Source organism: Vombatus ursinus, unplaced genomic scaffold, assembly GCF_900497805.2.
Source record: "Vombatus ursinus unplaced genomic scaffold, bare-nosed wombat genome assembly UNPS02014798.1, whole genome shotgun sequence".
Lineage (NCBI taxonomy): Eukaryota > Metazoa > Chordata > Mammalia > Diprotodontia > Vombatidae > Vombatus > Vombatus ursinus.
In genome coordinates this window covers 52,590,046-52,597,642 of record NW_020954576.1, presented here as the reverse complement: position 1 = coordinate 52,597,642, position 7,597 = coordinate 52,590,046, and the positions used below count along the sequence as shown (strand labels likewise).

Genomic DNA, 7,597 nt, shown 5'->3' with positions numbered 1-7,597 from the left:
GGGGGGGGGGGGGGGGGGGGGGGGGGGGGGAGTGGGATGTGTGTGGCATGGATAATAAAGGAAGGGTGAGGTGCAGCACAGCTGTTTCTTCCCTCCCTTCTGTCCCAACATACATACATATATACATACATACATACATACATACATACATACACACACACACATATATACACACACACTCACAGGTTAGAGTGGAGATTCCTGAGAATTTCTAAATCTAGGAATATAAGAAATGATATGGAATTCACCCACAGTTGGCAGATGGAAGTTTTGAAAATGTATGTTACAAATATTTGCCTTCTGGATGGAATTTGCATGGGGTAGGAGGTGGGGAGGCAGGAAGGGAAACACACAATCCAAAGCCAGGCAGACAAAAGGAAATAATATAATTAGAAGATTGAGGTTAGATCTCAAGAAAGACTTTCCAGCAAGAAAGGACAAGATGGATAGGAAGGAGGAAGAAGGAACATTATAGGGTTTCTTTCTTTAGAATTTTCAATACAATGGAGATTTTTGTCGGATTTCTCAGTTTTGTCTAAAGGCAAGGAGATCAGATAGTTTTTTGCCTTAAGTTTCTCTCTCTGATGAGGTTAACATAACACCTAATTAGAATCATAAGTGCTAAATTGAAAGGGATCTTAGGGATCTCCTTGTACAACCTTCCCATTTTATGTTATAGAAAGCTGAGATGAAGAGATACAATAGGACCTGCCCCAGGTCACACAGGCAGTGAGTAACAGAGTACAGTCTATTTCCCAGGTCTGATGCCTGCCTGTACAATACTCTTTTTACTATACAATACTATCTTCCATTATGAGTACTAGATGGGGACCTGATTGGCATGACTGAGTGGCTGGAGAGCTGGCCTTGGAGTAGGAGGAGGTCCAGAATTCAAGTCCTGTCCCTTACAAATATTGTTTGTGTGGCCCTGAACAAGTCAGTTAGCTGCTCAGTACATTGAGAAGCTCTCTAAGACTATAAATTATTTATGAGTTGTTCATCTGCATTGGTGGAGGGGAATTTCCATACTAAGAGTTCCCAACACTGATAAAATCCCAGATTCAGATTAAACAAATGCACACAGACACACACATGCATACATACATATGTATGTATATACTTGAGATGCATAAAAATGAGCTCATGTGTTTTAAAGTTACAGATTATATTTCCTATAAATGCTAGAAGGGACCATCGGTCCTAATTCAGCTCTTTCATTTTATAAATAAGGAAACAGGCCAAAAGAGGGACATGACTTCCCTAGTAACTGAGGAGGATTCCCAGGTCCTCCCTTGGTTCTAAAGAATCTGATGGCATTTTCCTGGCCCACAGGCATTTTAAACCTAAATTTACAAAGGGGAAATGCAAATTTACCTCCCAGGGTGAAGCAAATACCTGCCCCTTATCTTTGCTAGCCACTAGGTACCCAGACTGTGTTCCCTAATAATCACAAAACTTATGAGGCCTTTTCTGTAAGAAACAGTAGTACAGTATAGTGGACTAAGGCCTGGGTTTGAGTTCTGACATGGCCACCAAATAACTGTGTGACCTCAATGAAAAGCCAGGGTCAAGGAGCAGCCAGTAAGCTAGTCTGCTGGAAAATGGAATCCATGAAAAGGAGTAAGATGCTTGGAAAGGTGGGAGACAAACTGGGACACACTTTCACACACACTCAGGAGTTTGTGTTTTAACTTAGAGGCAATAGGGAACCATTGGTGATTTTTGAGTAGAGTATTGACATGGTCAGAACTAAGTTTTGGAGTTGGGGTTTGGGAGGCAATCCTCAGAGTTAAATGATCTGCCCAAGGTCACACAGCTAATAAGTGTCTGAGGTCAGATTTGAACTCAGGTCATCCTGACTCTAGGGCTGGTGTTCCATCCACTGCACCACCTAACTGCCCCAGAATTGACTTAAAAAAATATTAATTTGGCAGCTGAGTAGAGGATGGATTAGAGAGGGAGCAAGGTTGGAAGCAGGGGGACCAAAAGTAACAACAGTCCAGAATGAGGGCCAGATTTCGGTTTCCAGCTTCTAACCTGGAAAATTGTTTCTTATGTCAAACCTTAGACAATAACAGTGCACATCCCTACATGACCTGGTCAGCCATAAGGATGATCCCAGAGCTGGGACCTGATATTGTTGTCCTTGCTGTCTCTCCTCCTCCGCCCCACCACCCCAACCTCCTCCAGAAGCTCTTCCCCATTATGATGAGCTCAGCATCATTCCCCCCTCCAGCCACAGCAGCAGGGCCATCTCAGTGGCCTAAACCACACAAAGAGTATTGAGAACTATAAATCATAAAGGATCATAACCTAATCGTGAATGATCGAGGTAGGAGGAGGCCAAATCTCTTTACTTAGTTTGCTATGTCTCTAGAAGGGAAGCAGGGTCTGAACAACAAGTGAGGATTATTATGTCATTGTGTGCATAGCTATGATATTAATAATTTCTTCTGTCAATATCAGCTTCCACTATTACAGTTATGATTATTAAGTCATTCTCATAATAACAATGGAGATGAGGGTAATGGTGATCATTATAAAGATCAAGGCTTTGATGGCAGCTTTGGAGTCAGAGAGGATATTCTGAGCAGAAATAATGATTCGAACAGCAATTCACATTTATTTTTCAAACCCTTTAAGGTTTACAAAGCACTGTCCCTACAACAATTTTTTGAGCTAGGCAGTGAGAATATTATTGCCCCCATTTTACTCATGTGATAACTGAGTCCGAACATGGCATCCTTGATCTTAGCCATACAGTAAATGTCAGGGACGAGATTGGAACCTGATTCTGATATATTGGAACCCATAGCTCTTTTCATTAGACCACTTTGTCAAGTCAGTCAATGAATCAAACAGGGCAGAGGAAGATTGGGAGGAAGCTTTAGAGGAGAGGGAGAAGCTGAAAGGTTGAGGCCTGGGTGGGGAGAAATTCTGGAGAAATTCTTGACTTAAACTGTACCTTCCTTCTAAGAGGAAGTAATTGAAGGAGATAGAGCAGAACAGACAGATGGATGGACAGGTAGGAGCCCAGAGAGGATGGCAGACACACAACATCAGAGACACATGGACAGAGAAGCAAAGACCATGCCTACTTCGGGGTGGGGTGGGGTGGTGCTTTTTAACAACCAAAGTGGATTGACAGCATAATCTGATCAAACAGATCAACTTTGACAAATTAGACAAAAATTGGTCATTATGGTGACCCAAAGAAATTTTTAATTCACCTGAAAAATGTACATTTGTTGGCCACATATAAACATATACAAAGATAAGGATTGGGTGATCAGAGATACAGGAAAATCAAGACAGAGAAAGTGAAAGACAGAAAAACAGAGAGGGAGAGCTAGACAGGGAGGAGGAGATACAAAGATGGAAAAGCCAGATTAAGAAAGGAGCCAAGAAACTCTAGATAGAATACAGACCTGAGTGGAAGAAGAAACAGCATGAGGAACAGGACAGACACCACTTAAGCTGAAGAGAGAAACAGGCTAAGGTTTTTTTTCCAGCTCAAATTGTATAATTCTAGAGAGAGACCCACAGGGGAAAATCGAGATGGAGGAAGAGAGACAAAGAGAGACAGAAAAAAATCCCCCCGAGAAAAAGAGGTAGGCCTCCCAGGGAAGATTTCATGCTTGTTAGCATTGAACAAATGAGCCTCCTTCCCCAGGCACCACCACCCCTCCTTCTCCTGATCCGTATCCCTCCCAACTACACACCTCCTCCCGAGCCCCAATCTGATTAGAAGACTAGGGGCAGGGCCCCTTCACTCCTGTTTGATCTTCTGCCCTGAGTGGAGGCCCCTCCTGAGACCTGTCTTAATGCTATTAGCTAAAGCTGCTTAGGGGAGGAGAGCCAGAGGGGATGGTGAGGGGAGGGAAGAAGGGAGGGAGTTAGGGGCCCCCAAACCAGCCACTTTTTTTCCCTTTGGAGACTCAAGGGTAGGGACCAGACTGTCCTTTTCTTCCTCCTCTCCACCCAAAGCTCCAGCAACTTCAAGGAGTAGGGGGTGGGAGGGTTTAAATTCTGGGACAGTAAACCTGGGCAGGCAGGTAGGGAATCCTAATGTTGTGTCCCTCCCCTGGCCTGATCCAAATCTAAGGAGGTTATTATTCTGCCTTCGGCTGTTTGTCTTGCTTTCTGTTCTTCTTTGTATCAGTTTTGCCCAGTCTTTGTGTTTGTCTAGCTCTGTTTCTCTTTTCCCTTTCTCTTCTGAAAAAACAAAAAATACCCCATCTTTTACGTCCATCCATTTCTGGCAACTAGGAAGCGCTTTCTTCTGTCTAACCAACAACCTTCCCACTGCAGTACCAGGCTTTCTGTCTCTACTGTCCACCCCCCCACCCCCCTCCCCATGATGAAGCCTAGTTCTCTCCAGAATTCTTTTTCAGTATATAAGATGCTGTCTCCACTTAGCCGTCTCTGCTAAGTCTAGGACTTAACATCTCTCTTGTATCACTGCCTTCCACCCCTGGCTGCTTGCTTCTCGTCAGTCTTGCCCCAGGTTTCCTGCTCCCTCCCACTTCCCCCAATCTTGCTGAAGTCTGGGGCCCATCCCTCTCTCTCCTATACTCCTCTCTCCTCCCTGCCCCTGCTGACTCCTCTGATTCTTGGCTCTTAGGTCTCTGGGGGCCTTGGGATTTAAAAGGTTTGTGTAACTCTGTGGAACAGAAATCCAAACCGAGACCCTCCACCCCAGCTCACTCCCCCCCCCAACCCACACCAGGCTGGGTGGCTGAAGGTCACAAAGAAAGTCACTTACACAAGCCCAGAAAATCTCTTCCCATTTCCATGGCGGGGGGGGGGGGGGGGGGGGGAAGGGGGGCTCGAGGTGGTCCTAGAGGGAAAGCAGGGATAGCCATCTGCACGTGTTAAACAGACAACAAAGCTCTCCTTCTCAGGCTCTCTCTCCTTTCAGGTGCTCTGTTTTCTTTTTTTCAATCCGGACTTCTAGGAATCTGCTCAATTCCTCCTTCATTGCATTTTGTTCTTTTCCTCTCTCTGTCTCCTTCTGTTTCCCTCTTTCCCTCTCTCCTCCTCTTTTCCTCTTTCTCCCCTCTTTTCTCCCTCTCTTTTCCCCCTCTTCTCTCTCTCTCTCTTCTCTTTCTTCTCTCCTCTCTTCCTCTCTCCCTCCCTCCCTCTCTCTCTCTCTCTCATTCTTCTTCCCTTTTCTTTCCCCTTCTCTCTTCTTTTTTCTCCACTCAAATTTCTCTAGAACGTCCCCTCTTTTCTACTTTCTTCTCTCTCTCCTTTTCACCTTTACTCTGTGCCTCTCAGTCCCACTGTCTCTGTCTATCTCCCATGCTCTGCTCCCCTCTTTTGTCTGTCTTTTTTGTGCTCCCCAGGTCTCTTTCTGTCTCGCCATGTCTCTCTCTCCTTCTCTGTCTTGCTTGATCTGTTCCTGTCTCCCTTTGACTGGGTCTTGCACTGTCTCTGTCTCTGCTTCTGTCTTGTTTTACTTGTCTTTTCCTTTTTATCTCTTTCTTTTTGTCTGTTTCCGGGTGATTTCCTCAAATCTAGAAACCGAACTCAAACATCCTGGCATCTAGGCTAGAGCTCTTGTTGTATCACCTTCCCTTCTGCAACTTATGTGTGGGGGAGGGAGGATGGTCACGGGGGACAGTCACTACATTTCCCAAAGCTTTCTTCCATTTCTGCTACATTCTTGCCCTGCTACCTAGCCCCTTGAGCTCTTTCATAGCAGGGTGGTGAGGGGCAAACCCGCTACATTCTGGTCTTATTACCTACCCCCTTGGACAATTTCATAGCAGGGTGATGAAGGGCAAATCTCATTTCCCTTGCAACAGGAGATCCCCCAGCCTGGGTACTCCCTGACTCTCCCCCTCAAAGGACAAGAATTCCCCACCAGAGCTGGGAAGCTGAGGTTTCAGAGGGGCCAGGAAGAAGGAAGAGGAAGTGAAAGCCACTAGCTGGGGACAAGGCTCTTAGGGTGAGGTGGCCCTGTTAGCAGCAGATGCTGAGTAACCAGGATCCAGACGTCAGCAGGTACTGGCTTGAGGTCACTTCTCACCCACTCCTCATACTTAGGAGAATGTCTCTGACTCACCCAGATTCCAATCCCCAAACAAACCTCAGCTTAAATCTCAAACCTGGATCCCCCCAAGACTCATCTTAGTGCCAAGCCAGACCTAAACTCAATCTCAAATCAAGCCTCAAGCCAAACCCCACCCTGCAAACCCAAACCTCAGTGCTAATACCCAAACTAATGATGATCCCAATATCAATCCTATGCCCAACCCAAACCTCAATGTGAACCCCCAAACCTAATGACAACCCCAATATCAACCTTAATGTCAACTCTAATGCTAGTACCTACCTCACCCCCCACAAACCAAACTCAAATTTCAACCCAACTCTCAACCCTAACCCCATATTCAAACCCCAGTCTCAAATTGCATCCCAAACTCTGTTTAGCCTCAATAACATCCTTTCTTTTTGCCCATCCCTATCCCTTACTACCCCCAGGCCTCAGCTTCTAAAGTGTCACTGATCCTTGTCAGGGAAGGAAGATACCTTTGGTCTTGGTATGTAGCACCCTGTGAAGAAAAGAGACTTTTTGTCTGAAATGGCTAGAAAGTTTTCTTCTGCTCTTCTCTTGGCTCTGAGATCTATCTTGGAAGGATGTGCAAGGACTACAGAGGTGGGGGAGGAGGATACAATGGGAGTCCCTTCCCTTAAGAACTCCAGTGCCATGAAACTCCTGACCTTACACAGCTCTGATCTTCTTCCCGGATCCCCTTTCTTAAGGCACTGTAGGTAACAGAAGCAGGAGATCGACAGGAGACAGTTAAGGGATACCTAGGCGACTAAGCCTTTAGCTTTCTTCTAAGTTCTGACTCCTTTGGGAAGGGTTCTGGGATCGAGCAGGGAGAGAAAGAGTGGTCAGAGACTCTTCTCATCAGTGATCTCTAAGCACTAGTTAGCTAGACTGTCTCTTAAAGGCGTGGAACTTGCCACCTCACCTGCTGCCAACCTTGGATTTCTGCTGCCACTTGTCCTTCCCATGCCCTTGTGCTCAGCTCTTCTAACTGATGGCTGCACTCATCAGTTGCGTCTGTTTGACAGGTACAAGGCAGAGATGTGGAACTTTAGGGGATGAGAAAAGACTTCCTGAATTTGATCCTACTAGTTTTCCTCTTGACCTCTGCCCATTCTCTTCTTCTTTGGTACAACTAGCTTCTCTGAAGCAGCCTCAAACACTTCTCCCCAGGTCATGGAGAGAGAGCAGGGTACAGGAGGTAGCAGAAACTGTTCCTTCTTCAGCATCTCTGTTCTAACATACCAATTCACAGCTGTCCCATATTAGCCTTCTGGGAACTTCCCTGTCAGGGGTCCCATGTCTGGCTCCACAGTTGTTCTGTATTTGGATGGGTAACTGCCTGTCACTTAAGTGGATTAGTGTCCTTATCCCTTTACTCACCCATCCAATATTCCCCTCTTACTTCTCTTATTTGCCCCACATCAGGTTCCATAGCTGCCCAACATCTAAAAGGCCCCATTCTCCCCTGGATGGGCTCCCTTCCCTTGGTTTCCATTCCTGCTTAAGTCTGGAGTCCCTTTAACCTGATGGCTC

General features: G+C 45.9%; 1 protein-coding gene across 1 annotated transcript in view; it reads right to left on the bottom strand.

Annotated features, from left to right (window-relative positions):
• The window catches only part of LOC114050160 (ETS translocation variant 3-like protein), a 14,909-nt gene extending 7,862 nt beyond the window's left edge, over positions 1-7,047 (bottom strand). Inside the window, exon 1 of the mRNA XM_027871775.1 lies at positions 6,987-7,047. The gene's annotated coding sequence lies outside the window, so the exon portion shown is untranslated. The remainder of the gene's footprint in view (positions 1-6,986) is intronic.
• Positions 7,048-7,597: the final 550 nt, after the last annotated feature.